Genomic DNA, 17,960 nt, shown 5'->3' on the forward strand with positions numbered 1-17,960 from the left:
ACCTTTGGTATCGGGCTTGCACTGATCTGTTCTCGATTTTTCTCAAAGGTCTCCTCGGTTTGCATAAGCCCGTGCAAACACAGTAAACATCTTTTATTTCTTAAATAACCAGAAGAATGTGAGCATTTTCATTGGTCCAGAGCCGTGATCTATAAGAGGACATACACACATAATTGACGTCACAGAAAATTTCATGTTTATAAAAACAGACAAATGTCGGATATATTTGAAAATTTATGGCAATAATTATTTTCAATAATTTGAAAATTTATCGTAAATATCTTTATTTTCCCATTCTGAATGGAAAAATAAAGATATTTACAAAGACCTAGTTGAGGAAGTTAACGCATTTGAGCAAAAAGAAAAGAAAAAAACCCGGTTTTCAAACAATGATTTGTATTGCGTCCTCGATAACAAAATTTCACCAAAATTGATAAGCCATTGCTTGTTTATTTTGTTAGCCAATCACATTTTATCGCGTGATTAAGCTAGCCAATAGCGATTCTTCAATCCTATATATCACGTAAGCGTGATATTTGCAAAAAAGTGTTGGGGAACAAAGAAAACAAACAACAAACAGTTTGACCGTTTGATTTGACATTTTTTTTAAATCTCATGGCGGCTCGTGGCTACTTTTTTAGTTTTTATCACAATTAACGTCATACCTGTGTATCTATAACTGTATAGACAACGTTTAAATATTATTTATTTGTTAATCATATAATAACCAGAAGAATTTTAGCAGTTTCATTGGTCAAAAGCTATGATCTATATAAGGACAGACGCACAGAATTGGCGTCCCGGAAAATTTCTTGTTTTAAATGGCAACCGAACGCGAATTTATTTGTTTATTTACCTGAATTCATCGCTGAATGGGGAAATAAAGAAATTAAGAAAGCTTAGTTGAAGCAGTGCATGGACGTATTTAAGTAAAAAGAAACGGATAAATCCGGTTTTTAAACAGTGATTTGTACTTCGTCTTCGATAACAAAATTTCAACAAAATAGATTAGCCATTGCTTCTTTATTTTGCCAGCCAATCGCATTTTATCCCGTGATCAAGCTAGCCAATAGCATTTCTTCAATCCTATAGATCCTCACAAGCAAGTGCAATCCTCGGTTTTCCGTCTCGGGTTCGCAATGATCTGCTCTTGAGTTGTCCCAAAGGTCTCTACGGTTTGCACAAAGCTAAATTGACAGAAATTTATATAATGGGTAAAATTATTCGATACCTATTAAATGAAAAGATTGATGATGATTTCTTTTGCTACTGCATCAATTTATGTAACATGTGACGGGTATTATCTAATTTATCTTTTAAAACAAATATCATCTAAGTTTTAAATAAAAATAGTGCTTTTGAGTAAATTTGTACGTCCACAGGAGGTACACTAAGAGTAATTGTTTTGGGTAAAAATACATTTCCAACATTGATGTCTATTGAAAACTTTGAGCAAACAAAAATTAAAGCTTTCAAAATATATTTTTAGTGTATAAAGTTCATCTTTTGTAAAGCAAGATATAACTGAACGACTTTATTTCAACAACAGACCTTTTTTTCACTCTATGACCCTTTATCACCAAATATTGATATGTGACTTTAGTTGTCCTTTGTTGAAATGGGACTGTTGATAAAACACCATGCACAAGATGAAAAATAACATAATGTCAATTTTACAGAATCGGAACAAAAATAATGTTCAAGTTAAAAATCAGATAGTTTCTGCAGTTTAATTTTGTTGCCCAATAATAACTAAGTACTAAATTGTATTTCTGGAATCTTCACTTTTTCCAGCTTGTTTATAGCTGATTTGCAAATTTGCTAAGGTTTAATATTAAAAAATGTTCATTAGTAAAACATAAGGTTAAAAGAATATAATGTCGCAAATTTGACTATATGTATAATATGCAAATGTTAACATTCCTACACCTAAATATACATCAGATTCTTTTTTGTAGCGTGCTGTATCAATTGAATCTTTACCTTCACAATATGACCCGGGAGCAGCCCAATATTCAGTTCCTCAGTCGAAACGTCAGTCAAGAACAACAAAAACAGTCCTTCTCAGGACAATTTGCAACTACAAATTAATTATAAACATCAATACTTTGTATGTTCATCATATAAACATCAATAATTTGTATGAAAATTCAAACTCCAACATGATGGAGCAAAGCTTTTTCAAATTCATGTTGCAAAAAAATACGTTATAGTTTATACATAAATAATGTACGTTACAGGTAGAATTCAGAAATACGTTTTTAATAATATAATTCTACGAGAATTCCAAAGTTTCCAGATCATTATTTCAAAACAAACACAGGCTCTTCATGATTCCTTGACTTTTTGTCCGAATTAAAATATTGTAAAACCGTAAAGTTGTAAGAAATAGTTTTTTCGTTAATCCTCTTTTTTTTGCTACTGACAACGAGGCATTTTAAGTAAAATTAACAGCAAACATGGTTAATAAAACTATTTTCTAATGCTTCAGTGATAAAATTTTTCAATGTAGTAAAGTTGTCTTTTTATAACTGCGATTTAAATTTGGCTTTCAAAATATCTTGTCCTTCGTGACATAAAGCTGCGTCGAGCCACATTCTGATGTCATTCAAACTAGGTGGCGTATATGGGTTTCTTGAATGACGTCACAAAATAACTCGTTTCACTTTTCTTGAGACAGACAAGGTCTATCAAAAAAGGCAATTTCAGTCACTTTCAAACTACAATAAACATGAAAAAATTTGACCATACTGAAAAGATTTTTCCATGGATATGCTGGAAATATGACCTAGTTTTATGAACTGCTTAAATTCATTCCAAACTCTGGAATTTCTCGCAGCAGAACCGAAAGGAATAGGGATCAAATAAGGATACTCATCTCCATCATAACAGCTATTTTGATTTCTCCCTCAATCTTTTCAGCGTCAAGCTTATCTGATGTAATGTTTTTGCTTAAGCCGTGTGACATGGGAATTGGAGAGATATATGGATGTCCAAGAAGCTGCTGTGCTAAGCATTGGTTACCGTTCTCCAGATATAGACATCTATCTATAGAAAGTACATGACATTAAAAAACAGAAGCTATAAATTTTTCGTCACTTTAATGCTTGTTTTTTTCACGATCTTTGATTGGAAATTTTGCATGGCTATCATTGTATTGACAAATGCTTATTTTGAGAAAGGTAACTTTCTTTACGAAACTACGATTCAATAAAACGTACTTAAAAGTCCAAAAGTTTCAATGTATCTAAAGACCAAACTCTTTTTCCTTATATATTCCTTTATATTTACTGAGCTTAAAGAAATTCTTCACATGTTTTTCTACTTGTGAATGAACGTGAACTAATCTCTCAACAATCTCACGAAGAAGCCTCCACATTCTCTGTTGGTCCTTGTACTATTCCTCCTCCATAGCATTCCCTAGAGTACTCTTTTCACAACACTCCATCTGTGTATACAAAGTTTGCAGAATACACTTTAAATCAGATTTCTCGTCCTAAAGGAAAGACGTTTCTAGTTATTTTTTACATATTTTCAACAACATCATGAACAATTCCCACTAATATATACCACGTGAGACAACAAGCTTCCAAACTGTATATGTGATACTGCAATATTTCTTTTCAAAATGTCTTCAGTAGACTCGGTGTGATAATTGAATTGTTTCTGTGTTGGAACCTCGTCATCGCTAGAGCTTTTATCGTCGTCAAGATTGTGTTTGAATCATTCGTGTTTCCATTGGTCCATGAGCCCTCATCCAAAACTCTCGAGCGTACGCTGGGAGCTTTGTTGTCAAATGTGGTTTTAGGAACAAGAAGCCATGCTGAGTACAATCATTTGGTCATCAATGTTCTGTGACAAAACTCGTGAGCGTGCTCTGTGGTACAATTCTATACCTGCGCACAAATCGAATTCATCATAGAAAAATTAGATCAAAAGGAGTCTCTCGAATTACAATTCCCACAAAAAGAACTTATTGATAACATTACTTAATTAGTTATTTTTGGCTAAATAAAACACTTCCTCAGTTATTTTGGCTAACTAGATAACAAAAAATTAGAGCTCTATCGTATAAAACGCAATGCTTTGTCGCTCTTTGATTCTTATTTTTAAATCATACACAGAGTTGTCAAAAATACATTTTTGTCAGAAAAATTTATTAAGTGTGGAGTGACACAATTAAGATTCTATTTTAGGGCCATTGATTTTTGCCATACATCAAGGATTTGTCTCAATGCCTATTAAAACAAAAATTCGATTTTTGCAGATATTGGTACTGACGACTCCATACTCGTCTGGCAATTTCCGTGCAATCTGATTTCGAAAACCTTAGAAAATGGCTGATTTCTTATAAGCTTAGTCTTAACGCCACCTAAGATGAGTTTATTTAATTGACTAAAAACAAATGTAATAATATATTTCGAATCTTAAAGTAAATGTTAAATTATTGAACACCATCGTGTCCAAAGAATACGTAAGTCTAAAACTTTGGGGGCTCCACTTGACAAAAATTTATTGTGGAAATGCACAACACTGATAATATTTGCAGAAAAGTCCCATCAACGATTTCTGTTATAAAGAGGTTACAAGGTTTTGATGATAAACAATTCTGTCTAAACTCTATAAACAATTCAGTCTATACAACGCTATAGTTTGCCCTTACTTTTGATTGCTGTAAAGAATTATGGGATGTGTCCATTAAAAAACAATCGTCCAGACTCAAAAATTAAAAAATAAATGTTTCGAATTATCATGAATATGAGCAAGGCTAAAATTATGTACAAGTTGCTGAATTATACGGCACTCAGCCACTCAGGCACATTTTTTTTACTATTAAAGATGAGGCAACTACCTATATAATCTATGGAATATTTCAGCTGTCTTTGTCTACCACAATCACGATATATAAAGTCTTATGTATGATGATCTCTACTCAATGAAGTTAGAGAGAGAAATCTCTTACTTTTGTGGCTAATAATGGATTTCTCTCTAACGTAAATTTGTCCGGATAAATTTTGTAGTGGTAGCTTCTCCCATCTTCTCGTATTCCTCTTGTAATCCTATGATCTTAAATCTTGGCTGGATGGATTTTTTGGAATGACAAGAGAAACCTTGCTCCCTTACCAATTTACTTTCTTGCAAGCAAATCGTGTCTATTCATCAATACATTGCTTATATTAGAATTCACACAGTACTGGAATTCACGCACTATTAAAGGCGCCATATTTAATTCTGCACCAAATAATTTCCAGGCAAAATGATTTCAGAGTAATGATTAACGATAATGTGCTGCAATATGCTACTACAAATGATGTGAATACTTTAATTGTTATGTTAGTTTTTCTGTATTGATAAAAGTAGTACTTTTCTTTATATCAAACACAGGAAACTTAAATGTATACGTAAACACCTTTATTAATTAATCTTTATTTTAAAGTATAACTAAGAATTAAAAATTAAATAATCAGTTTATTGCGATATTAATTAAATTCACAAGAAAAGTGAGTATGTATAATACAACTGGGTCAGGAAAAATATTTTTAATTGCATTCAAATAAAGAAGATTTTTAAAACGATAGCTTTGATTTCTTCCGGGCTACTAACATTTTACTGACTGTTTTGCAGTTAAAACTGTTTATTGATTTGGCTTTCTTTCACTGAAATTGAAGAAGCTCTTGAGTTTGGGAATGTTTTATTTCGTCATTTGATCTGACAGCAGCATTCACCCGAACAGGGAGATTGTGGAATGTTTTGAGGAAATACGCCTTGTGATCACCAATCTTATAAAATGGTTCTGGTTGTCGCCTTGGCCGTGGTTGATCGTACCAATGTTGGCCAATATTTCGAGTAAGCCTCAAGCATTCTGTCCATGAAGGCTTATAACTATAAACCTTTTCATTTACCAAATAATCATATATATCACTATCCATTTGACTTTTCCAATCTGAGGAATAACAATTTAATTGTTCAACGACATTTGAATGGAATCATTTATCTTAATCGACTGACAGTTACCTACTTTACAAAACATTTTAAACTTCTCATCATTCGACATAAGAAACGGTTGTTTCATCGTCTCTTTGGCATATGGTCCATCTAAGGGTCGTAGATTTGAAATCCACGACAAAAGCTCCTTCAATGCCTCATTTTTGATGTCGTTCAAGCCTACAGGTTTTCCATTCAACGTGTTGATTTGTCTATGTAGTGTAGTTCGAAAGGGATGTTTCCTTTTGTTGCAACATAATACATTACCATTCCTGAATTCTAAAAAACAAACGTGATAACAACAACATAATTTCATATGTCTTAGAACCATTCTTCAATTTTCGACTAATGCCAAAGTCATCAATCAGAAATTTGCCTTGGTAACCTCTGTGCAATATTTCTCTGTAAAGACCTCACTCTCGGTTATTAAGATCTTGATAATTTAGTTATTACGTGTTTACGTATTTCAGTGTTTTATAAATTACTTTAATGTACTTTATACTTTTCTGCAAATTTTATTTCACATGCCCTTGGTGAAAATTAACATAACTCGATGTGGTAAACGTGTTCAATGAATATTTCATTCTATGTAAATTTACAGAATTTAAAGAAAAGAAGTCCAGTATTCCAAGCCAACCGCGTGGTATAATTATAATGAATCAACCAAAATGCTCTGGTATACGAATAATTGTCAATTGAAGCTAGTTATCGAATTTACTCAAGTGTTATGAATTAGCCAACATAGATTCAAGTGCACATGTTTACGAGATATAACCAATAGAAGTCCAGTTTTAAACATTACTGCTGTGATAGAACGCCCAACGGACGATAGTTATTAAATGTCTTTCTCAAGTACAGTAAGAATAAATATACTTCAACTCTTTTTTTAAACAAGAAGGTATGTTGAGTTTCTCAACGTTATTATAAGAGACAAACGCTTTGATTTTGAGTAAGCACAATGTTTGTAAATCGTAGACAACAGGTAACTTCCAGAAAAAAACGCGAGAATGAACACCTGTGACTGAAGCAACTTGACACAAATTACCAAAGAACGAGGTCAGACATTCAACGTTCGGACACTGTCGATCAGGTTCATCAACGCAATCCAACGTATAACAAATTTCACCAGAACGTGAGCCAATAATGAATGTCTTAACAATGTAATCAATCGGACAAGCTATGGTAACAGCAATACGTTTTCCGTCAGGAGAATAACTGATATCATTAAGCAAAGCAAAGTAATTGTGATGTTTTGGGTGAACAGCCAACCTTTTTCGGTGGGCTAATTGGAAATTTTCAGAATTGTCAGAAAGATTTAAAACGCGCCACACACAAAACAGCCCGTAACGATCACATATTGCAAATTCCCAACGGCCAAATGCAGGATTGTAGCAGCATTTTTTAACTGCTGTATAATAATCGTAAACACGAACGCGTTGTAGTAGTTTTAAACTGTCCGCATCAAAATAGAACAGTTCACCATCAGTGCTTCCTGCCAAAAGACGGCTGCCATCAGGAGACAGAGCCAAGCAATTAAAGCCATCAGCACGATACTGCGCCCGCAAATCTAAATAATCTTCAACACCACTTTCATTCCCACTTTCACGTCTTTCTTTTGACACTTGCTCGTCACGCTCATTTGCCTCAAGATCCGCATTAAGAATAGGGCAACCTATTTGAATGCAATCAACTCCATTAATTTCAACTTTAAGATCAATCCATTGGTCGGGTCCGTCTTTTATAGATTCTTCTAAGTTCCACAAACCGTCTGGCAGTTTATAAACACGGCACCAAAAACGATCCAAGTCATGGGGAAAACCAGGATTCAAAAGAATAGTGACGGCAATTCTCTTTCCATCTGGGAAGAACTTAATTTGAGAAGTGTGAGCATGAAAACAGTTTATGCAATATACCGGTTTAGGTAACTTGCCGACCTCAATATCTGGGATGGCAAAATAATCAAAACAAAATTGATAATATTATATCTGTGACGATGATTGAGTGTTGCACTTGCAGCGATTAAAGAACCGTCCCAAGATACGGCCCATTTTGTATCTGGGTTAAAAGCCAACAAACAATTTTTCGAGTTCTTTTCAAATTTTATATCCATGAATTTCTTCACATCAGATTTAAAATCTTCACTTATAAGTCCTAGTGCATCGCTCCTGTAACTGTACAAGAAACTTTTCAAGGATGAAAAATAACACAAACAGCGTATAGCCATATTTGTTTCAATGTTGACGACATGCGATGGCAAAATACCGTCTAATTTCTAAATAAAAAAAGAGATTTTTTAATCTTAATGGGAAAAGCTCACCAGAAGATCAATATTTCAAATATTTCATAGTTTATACCTCGCTCATACATATCTCATATTCAGGAAAGTTCGGAGCTGACGAACGTTCAGATTCATCATCAGTGGAATCGGAAGACATCTAACAACTCTCTTTGCTTCCTCGAACAAGCCCTTTTTATAAGAAAACCTAAAAAAATCGATTATATTTCGAAGTTGCTTTCATTCGCCTCTGGGAAGCATGATTTTGTTTGTATCCCTTGTATTGCTTGTAAAATAACATCTTTAGTGGTAATGCATTCATGTGTATCTCGACTCTATAGATTCGATCTGCATAAGATATTCCTATAGACTAACATACGAAAGAGTTGTGGCAGAGGAAGTATAATTGCCTAGTGTCCACTATTTTGTTTTGAAACCAGCAAATGTCTGGCAAATATAGAGAATTGAATGGTGAAAAAACAAATTTTCCGTTTTGTTTTCTTATTCATGAATAAACGGCAATATGGCTTACTTCAAACTCGGAAAATCATCAAGCAATGTTCTTAGATATCTGACGCTCGACATTTTAATCTCAACCATTTAACTGAAGCTAATTTTCTAGTGTTGTGGAGATGAAAGAAATCTATAAGCGAAAACTTTTATTGCAAATTGTTCCTCCGTTCAACGATACGCAAGTCGGTCATTACACATTAAAATAAAAGCGTTTGAAATGGCAAATACTTTAAAATCCCATTGGTAAAATATTCTATGGAAATTTCCAACGAAGAAGCGTTGTTTTAAGTTATCCTGAAAATAAAATAAGCTATTGTGATGTATTGATTGTTTTGGCTTTGCTACTTCCTTTAACATGATAAAACAGCTAAAATTCACACTTACCGGAACAAAATTGTCAGAACACATTTCAGTGAAGACGACATTAAACCACAATAACAGACTTTAACGACCACGAGGTGGAAATGGTCTGATGTCTGAGTCTGTTCTATCCACTAACATGTATCCTAGAAGTAAGCATTAATATTTAACAAGTCAATTTCCGGTGTAATCAAAGAAAATACTTTGTTATAATTTCAGTATTTTCTTATATTTCTTTAAAATACGCAGTAAGATTTAAAATATATCTTATTTTTAGAAAAACCACTCTGTATTATCTTCTCAAAATAAATCTAAATGAAACCATATTACTGTAAACGCATGTCCATTTCCGCAGAAACAAATTTTAAAAAGTTAGGGGGGTGGACGGTGTATTCAACGATAAGTTGACCCATTGTTTACATAATTTATGCAGGCTGTCACGTGTAGTAAAACAGACTTGTTGTTACTTGGTATGCAATAAAATTCAAGTGTCTTTGTTAGTCCTGAATTACACCCATTTCCCCCACACTTTCTACGCCTATGTGAACGTTAACACTTCAATGACTTTGTCAGCTGTAACGTCAGTGACAATCTTCAGCAGAGTGACACATTTCCATTGTTTTTTTACTGGAATATGCCGAAGTCAAGACATTTTTTGTTGCTTAAAGTAAAAGTTCTCGTAAACTGCAATGGACTTTCTTTTCATTATCAATGTTTACATGCTTACTTCTGGAACTGATATGTAAATTAGGGTGCGTATGTTTCTTTGTTTCCTAATTAACATATCTTAAAAGCATGTTTTAATTTGTTAATCCACTACAAACAGCTTGGGTTTTGTCATAACGTTTTTATTGTTATGTGGACTGATGAACAGTGGCGTGTTTGCAGGGGGCCATGGCCCCTCCCAGGAAGGATTACATAGGGGCGACAAACGGCAAATTGGGCGCAAAATTTTTGGTTCATCCTGCATTTATAAACAGCAAAAAATAATAGAGTTACGTGGAACAGACCAAACGACCATTCCGCAAATCATAGTGAACGCATCTTTTATGTAATCATGTAGTGAAGTACATAACGTTCGTATATTATTTATCTAGATTTATGTAATAGCATTAGAGAAAATAGCAAATCCTACTTTTACACAAACCAGCTACTTAAACTTAAACTCCACTCTTGGATACACAACTAATTTTTTTTCTTCTATATACTGCCTTTTTCCATCTCTTCAGATTTTTAAAAGGCGAAATTGCTTACCAAACAATACACTTTAGTGCTATATTTTTGCATGCAATTCCTTTGTCATTTAAGACTTCTATTGACTAAGGCGTGATGAGTTACAATTTGAACATTGTTTGAACATAAAAAAAGTCTGCAATCAAGTGAAGGCTCTTTTAAACATATCCGGTGAATTACAATGCACTTATTTTGGCAAAAAATTGGTTCAGGATCCTCTGTTCTGACTTTATCAGTGCGCGAGCTTTAATTATGGAAATCTGTTTTACTGCAAGCGAGATCTGTTCATTTCACGGTTTTAATCCAATAAATGAAAATTGACATTTGTATTTGTTTTAATTATGTAGTTGCTGCAATTATTATGCATAATATAGTAATTAGCATTCACAAAAGCTTAATAAACCAGACAATTCTACACTTCTGGGACTTTATAGTGTTTAAAGGTTTCGACAGTTTTAAAGCAAAGCAAATTAAAAGTATTATCATTCACTGATTTATATCTCAAATTTATTCCGTCACTGCTCTGTAAAGTAAAGCAACATTAAATAAATTATAACAGCCGTAAAACGTTAATATATTTTTCATAACTTGCAAATAAAGATAGACAAGCACGTGCAACTTTAACCAGGCGGAACAAATAGCTAAAGAAGGCTAAATCATTTCATGCAGATTTCATTTGATGCACACATAATCATTTGTGCGAAATCTGTTTTTCTTTGGAACACACTGCATAATTCTGCTTTTCCAATAATGTTAATACCATCAATGAAACATATTCCTATGGTTTATGGTAGAAGCTGGCTCATAATTTTGCTCGGCCGCAGAATATAAACATCTGTATACCTAACCGCCTGCTCTATGTACACAGTGTATATTTCATAAACGTTCACAATGTAGCATTACGAAAAGTTAGTTTACTCCAGAAAAGGAAAATTACAAACAGACAATTAAGCAACAATCTTTTATGCGTGATACTTGACTTTTACCCTCGACACTCGACCATTACATCTGAAGATAATTTCTCAGCGTTGTAAAGTTGAAATAAGTCGAGAAGCGGAAACTTTGTGCAAAATATTCCACTATTCAACGCAAATAACTCATTATACACATTAAAGTGCCAAGTACAAATCCTATTGAAATATCTTCTTTAAAAATTTCTGACGAGCAAACCGATTTTTTTAAGGTGTCTCGAATATGAAATAAGCTGGTGTTATTTAGTGATTATTTAGGCTTCTCCATTTCTCTTTAAAATGATAAACTGAACAAAAAAATTCACACTTACCCGAAAAAATGTTGTCAGAGCACGTTTCAATGAAGGCGACATTCAACCACAATGGCTCAAAGGCAACTGAATTTAAAGTTTAATCGACGACCACGAGGGTGAAGAACAGAGGAAGTGATCTGAGTCTATTCCATCCCATAATTCTTTGCTTTTCAGGAAAAATATTCTTATATTTCCTGTTATCAGTTAAATGATTTCTTTTACAACCATTTGCAAGATACGGTCCTCTCACGACTTCGCAACTGCGCATTTTAATCAACATTTGAAAAATTAATCAAAAATATATAATTAGCACGGATGTTTGTCATTCAAAATTTATTACTTTGAGCTGACAGCTTTGAGTTTGACAAACTTGTCTTTAGGAAGGCAATACTTGTAGTTTTATCGCCGAAACCGAGACGCAAAAGAGAGGTGTCTTGTTTTTAAATTATGAAATTGTTGAGATCATTTCAAATTGCGATCCTTAATTGATACATTCAGGCACGCTTGCATGCTATGTTTATAATCAAGAACTATGCATCTTCCATTCGTTTGATGTACACCGCGATAAGCTTTTTCGTCAGACAACGAATTATAACGTCAAAACTTTAAGTTACACAGAACTTGGACTTGTAACATGCAGTTGTGCAATCATCGAAATAAAATTTACAGCCACAGAGTAAAAGGAAAAATTTCCATTTTTTGTCTACAAGACTTAATGTTAGAAGAAAGACTGTTCGGATGTCAGAAATAGAAAGAGAAATATAGGATACATAGACATTTGTAGAGGAAAATTAATTTTTCTTGTTTTGTTTTTTATAAGGCTTTGACTATTAGAAATTTTAAAGCAATTTTTTTAAGTTTTTCCTGATACACTCTTTATAACTTAATAATATCGTAATAAAGTGAATGTTTTGAGCCATGTTTTGACAAACAACGTTAACACCAACAGTCCTTCTCTGATCTTCATATACACGGACGATCTACAACTACCATTATTTATAAACATCAATACTTTGTATTTTTGTATTGTCAATAAAGTTTTACGATTGGTGATCGATGTTTTGTGACGAAACTCGTTGATGAGACTACTATCTAAAATTTACGGAATATTGCAAGTTATCTTTGTCTACTACACTCACGTTCTAAAAGTCTTATAATGAAGCATTCCTTTCGAACTAATGTTAGAGAGAGTTAATCCCTTTTCTTCCTTTAAAGCAAAATTGCAGCTCAAAATGAAAATTAAACATTAGTAAAGGAATATTACATTTCTATTAATGAATTAAACTTATATACACTATGTCTAGTCATGAAAGAGTATGTTTCATTTGTATTTAAGTGCTTTTGTTTATCAAAAATATTTGATTTTTAATAAATAAATATTTATTATTTCGTGGCAAGCGTCACTTCCGGCTAAATGGTGCGATTTGATTAGCTTAGAAACATTTCTACCGATCCATTACTTTCCTGTAATCAACCACGGTCCAAAACGCATAATTATACAGTCGAGTGTAAACAAACTTCGTAATGCAAACAGCAAAATGCAAACCAAACGAAATAAAAAACCATTTACGAATGTGATTCGAAGGAAAAACCTTTGGAAAACAGTTTAACTATCCAGACGATACAATTTGAAACGATTTATCTTTTATGGACGAAAACTAGAAAAGTGAAAGCCAACCAGTAAAAAAACAGCAAAGACGAGAAAAAAGCAAGCTTCGTTTCAAGTTAAATAATGCCATATAATAAATCTTTTAATAACCTCACTTTCTCGGACTTTACTGAGAAATATCAGACCTCTGTCGTTTAGTACAAACCTCGTCCTACGGGCTCGGTCTGTAAAAGACGTCGGTCCGATATTTCTCCGTAAAGACCTCGCATTCGTTATTAAGGGTTAATAATTTAGTTACTAAGTGTTTACGTATTTAAGTGTTTTATAAATTACTTTTATGTAGCTTATATCATTTTAAAATTTCTACTTCATATGCCCCTGGTGGAAATTAACGTAATTTGATGAGGTAATTAAACGTGTTTGAATAAATACTTCATCTATCTATTCAAATTTGCATAATTTTTACAAAAGAAGTCCAGTTTTCAAACGCAACCACGTGGTAGTTTTAATAAATCTACCACAACATGCTCAGGTCTACAAACAATTGTCAATAGAAGTTTTCGAATACACTCAAGTGTTATGAATTATCCAACATAGATTCAAGTGCGCATGTTTACGAGTTATAACTAATAGAAGTCCAGGTTTTAAGCATCACTGCTGTGATAGAACGCCCAACAGACGATAGTTATTAAATGACATTCTCAAGTACAGTAAGAATAAATATACTTTAACTCTTTTTTTAAACAAAAAGGTATGTTGAGTTTTTCAACATTATTATAAGAGATAAACGCTTTGATTGTGAGTAAACACAATGTTTGTAAATCGTAGACAACAGGTAACTTCCAGAAAAAAACGCGAGGATGAACACTTGTAACTGAAGCAACTTGACACAAATTACCAAAGAACGAGGTCAGACACTCAGTTTTCGGACACTGTCGATCAGGTTCATCAACGCAATCCAACGTATAACAAATTTCACCAGAACGCGAGCCAATAATGAACGTCTTAACAATGTAATCAATCGGACAAGCTATGGTAACAGCAATAAGTTTTCCGTCAGGAGAATAACTGATATCAATAAGCATATTGAAGTAATTGTGATGGTTTGGGTGAACAGCCAGCCTTTTTTGATGGGCTAACTGGAAATTCTCAGATTTTTCAGAAAGATTTAAAACGCGCCAAACACAAAACAGCCCGTAACGATCACATATTGCAAACTCCTTAAGGCCAAATGCAGGATTGTAACAGCATTTTTTAACTGCTGAATAATAATCGTAAACACGAACGCGTTGTAGTAGTTTTAAACTCTCAGCGTCAAAATAGAACAGTTCACCATCAGTGCTTCCTGCCAAAAGACGGCTGGCATCAGGAGATAGAGCCAAACAACTAAAGCCATCAGCACGATACTGCGCCCGCAAATCTAAATAATCTTCAACACCACTTTCATTTCCACTTTCACGTCTTTCTTTTAACACTTGCTCGTCACGCTTTTGCCTCAAAATCCGTATTAAGAAAAGGACAAATTGAATGCAATCAACTCCATTAAATTCAACTTTAAGATCAATCCATTGGTCGGGTCCGTCTTTTATAGATTCTTCTACGTTCCACAAACCGTCTGGTAGTTTATACACACGACACCAAAAACGATCCAAGTCATGGGGAAAATCAGGATCTATACAATTAGTGACGGCAATTCTCTTTCCGTCTAGGAAGAACTTAAGTTGAGAAGTGCGAGCATGAAAACAGTTTATGCAATATACTGGTTTCGGTAACTTTCCGACCTGATGCTCATGTAATGCAAAAACAATCAAAGCAAAATTGGTAATATGATTTCTAAGACTACGACAGAGTGCTGCACTTGCAGCTATTAAAGAACCGTCCCAGGAAACGGCCCATTTTGTATCTGGGCAAAAACGTAACACATATTTTTTCGAGTTCCTTTCAAATTTTATATCCATGAACTTCTTCACATCAGATTTAAAATCTTCACTGATAAGTCCTAGTGCATCGCTCCTGTGACTGTACAAGAAACTTTTCATTGATGAAAAATAACACAAACAACGTATTTCCATATTTGTTTCAATGTTGACAACATGCGATGGTAAAATACCGTCTAGTTTCTAAATAAAAAAGAGAGGTTTTAATCTTAATGTGAAAAGCTCACCAGAAGATCAATACATTAAATATTTTATTATTTATACCTCGCTCATACATATCTCATATTCAGGAAAGCTGGGAGATGACGAACGTTCAGATTCGTCATCAGATGAATTGGAAGACATCGCGCAACTCTTTTCCAAAACCTGGAAAAAATCGATTTTATTTCGAAATCGCTACCATTCTCCTCTCGGAAGCATGATTTTGCGAAAGAGTTTGGACACAGGAAGTAAAATTTCCTGGTGTCCGCCATTTTTGTTTTAAAAATAAGCAAATATCTGGCAAATATAGGGAATTGAATGGTGAAAAGACAAATTTTCCGTTTTGTTTTCTTATTCACGAATAGACAGCGATATGGTTTACTTTAAAATCGGAAAATCGTCAAGCTACGTTCTTAGATACCTGGCGCTCGACGTTTTACACTCAATTATTTAACTGAAGCTAATTTTCCAGAGTTTTGGAGGTAAAACAAGTCAATAAGCGGAAACTTTCAGTGCAAAATATTCCCCCGTTCAACGTTACGCAAGTCACCCATTCCTCATTAAAATAAAAGCATTTGAAATGGTGAATAGTTTAAAATGCAATTGGTAAACTATTCTTTAGAAATGGTCAACGAACAAGCGTCATTTTTGAGTTACCTCGAAAATGAAATAGGCTGTTGCATGGCCTACTTAAATTACGCGGCCTGATATCTTGCCATAGCAAGGCCAAAAATGCAAGCCCATTGAATTTTCCTGCGGTGCTCTTCGAAATTTTGATCTTCTTCCTTCAAAATTGTTCATTGGCCTTACTTTATGGTATAATCTTGTAGCTAAAAGTCTAGCAATCATTTCAAGAGTTTATTGGCTGAAATTGGTCCATTTTTCGCCGAGAAATCAAAGTTTATAAATTGGTGCGATCGGCGGTTGTTTTGTTTATCACGCGCTCGTCTTCGATTTAGATGTTGATGTATACCCAAAGTCAGGAGTATGTAAAGGTAAGTTAGTAGATGGAATTTTAACTTGTTCAGGTTGGTTAGTAGCATCAGAGAGTAGTTTCCATTCAAACTTGAAAGACAGTTTCTCTTCAGCAAAGGAGGAGGACCAGGTAGGTTGTACAAGGTTGTAGGCTGATAGTATGTTAAGTAGAGATTTTGGGAATTCATGAGAACTGTTATTGTTCTTTTCAACATACCATTCTATTTTAAGTTTGATCGATTTATTGTTTATATTGATGTCCCAGGATGGAGAAGAACCAATACCAAGATTTCCAATTAATGAGGAAGCTTGAAAAGGTCAGGGATAGTATGATTTACCAATGAAATCGTTTGGATTTGATGAAATTTTCTTAGGCGTAGTTGGAGTAGGAAGGACACCGTTGAAAATAGGAAGCAGCATCGCTATAATTATGGGTTTGAAGATTTTCGTAAATAAAAGAAAAAATGTATACAGTTCGACTCCAAAAATCTTGTAGAAATGTAGAGGAGAGTACCAGGAACACGTAGATACCAAATATAGATAATCCACGATAGATTTAAAGGCTGAAACACACTAGGCAGTCGCTTTAGTCGCGCGTCTAAAGCTACCGCTTTGCGTGGTTACTAAGCTAGTAGCGTAGTCGCGTCAGCTAGTCGCAGTTCAACATGTTGAACTTTTGACTTTGGTCGCTTCAGTCGCTTTACACTGATTGGCCAATAGATACATTTTAACTTCCTAAATGCATATCATATTCCCTGTCATATGCATCATACGAAATTTATAGATTATACTTTGGAAAACGAAGGCAATATATAGTGAATTCACACTGGAATCTTTCAGTTTTTATATGACTTATCAAATAGGGACAATAGGAGCTACAAACTGGAACCCTAATGCACAACCTAAGTGCGCAGAATAAGATTATCCGCAATATACGCGTAATGGACTATGATCATATTGGCGTGCTTTAACTGGCTTGTTCTCTTTTCTCCACATAGTAGTTTGTACTGAGTAAATATTCATATATTAGTAGCTATAATAAAGGCCAAAATAAAAAGTTTAAGTGATATCTGTGTCTGTAACAAACTAAAATCACCGCCATGTGCAATAGACGCCACGGTAAAAGTCGCGATGGTCGCTGCTTGTGTGTTTCTAGCGTTCAAGCGACTGACGCGTGCGCATCAATTCGCTTTGGACGCGCGACTGAAGCGACTGCCCAGTGTGTTTCAGCCTTAAGAGCTAAAATTTTCGAACTAAACGTAAGAGCTAAAATTTTCGTAAGAGCTACGAGCTCTATTTCGTAAGAGCTACGAGCTACGATACGTAAGAGCTAAAATTTTCGAACGAAGACGAGCGCGTGATAAGCAAAACAACCGCCGATCGCACCAATTTATAAACTTTCATTTCTCGGCGAAAAATGGACCAATTTCAGCCAATAAACTCTTGAAATGATCGCTAGACTTTTAGCTACAAGATTATACCACAAAGTAAGGCCAATGAACAATTTTGAAGGAAGAAGATCAAAATTTCGAAGAGAACCGCCGGAAAATTCAATGGCCTTGCATTTTTGGCCTTGCTATGGCAAGATATCAGGCCGTGTAATTTAAG

At 34.2% G+C, this 17,960-nt stretch overlaps 1 protein-coding gene across 1 annotated transcript in view; it reads right to left on the bottom strand.

Annotated features, from left to right (window-relative positions):
• The window catches only part of LOC124449034, a 127,963-nt gene that overhangs the window by 50,432 nt on the left and 59,571 nt on the right, over positions 1 to 17,960 (bottom strand). The gene's annotated exons all lie outside the window — the stretch shown is intronic.

This window comes from Xenia sp. Carnegie-2017, unplaced genomic scaffold (genome assembly GCF_021976095.1).
Source record: "Xenia sp. Carnegie-2017 unplaced genomic scaffold, XeniaSp_v1 HiC_scaffold_23, whole genome shotgun sequence".
Taxonomy (NCBI): domain Eukaryota; kingdom Metazoa; phylum Cnidaria; class Anthozoa; order Malacalcyonacea; family Xeniidae; genus Xenia; species Xenia sp. Carnegie-2017.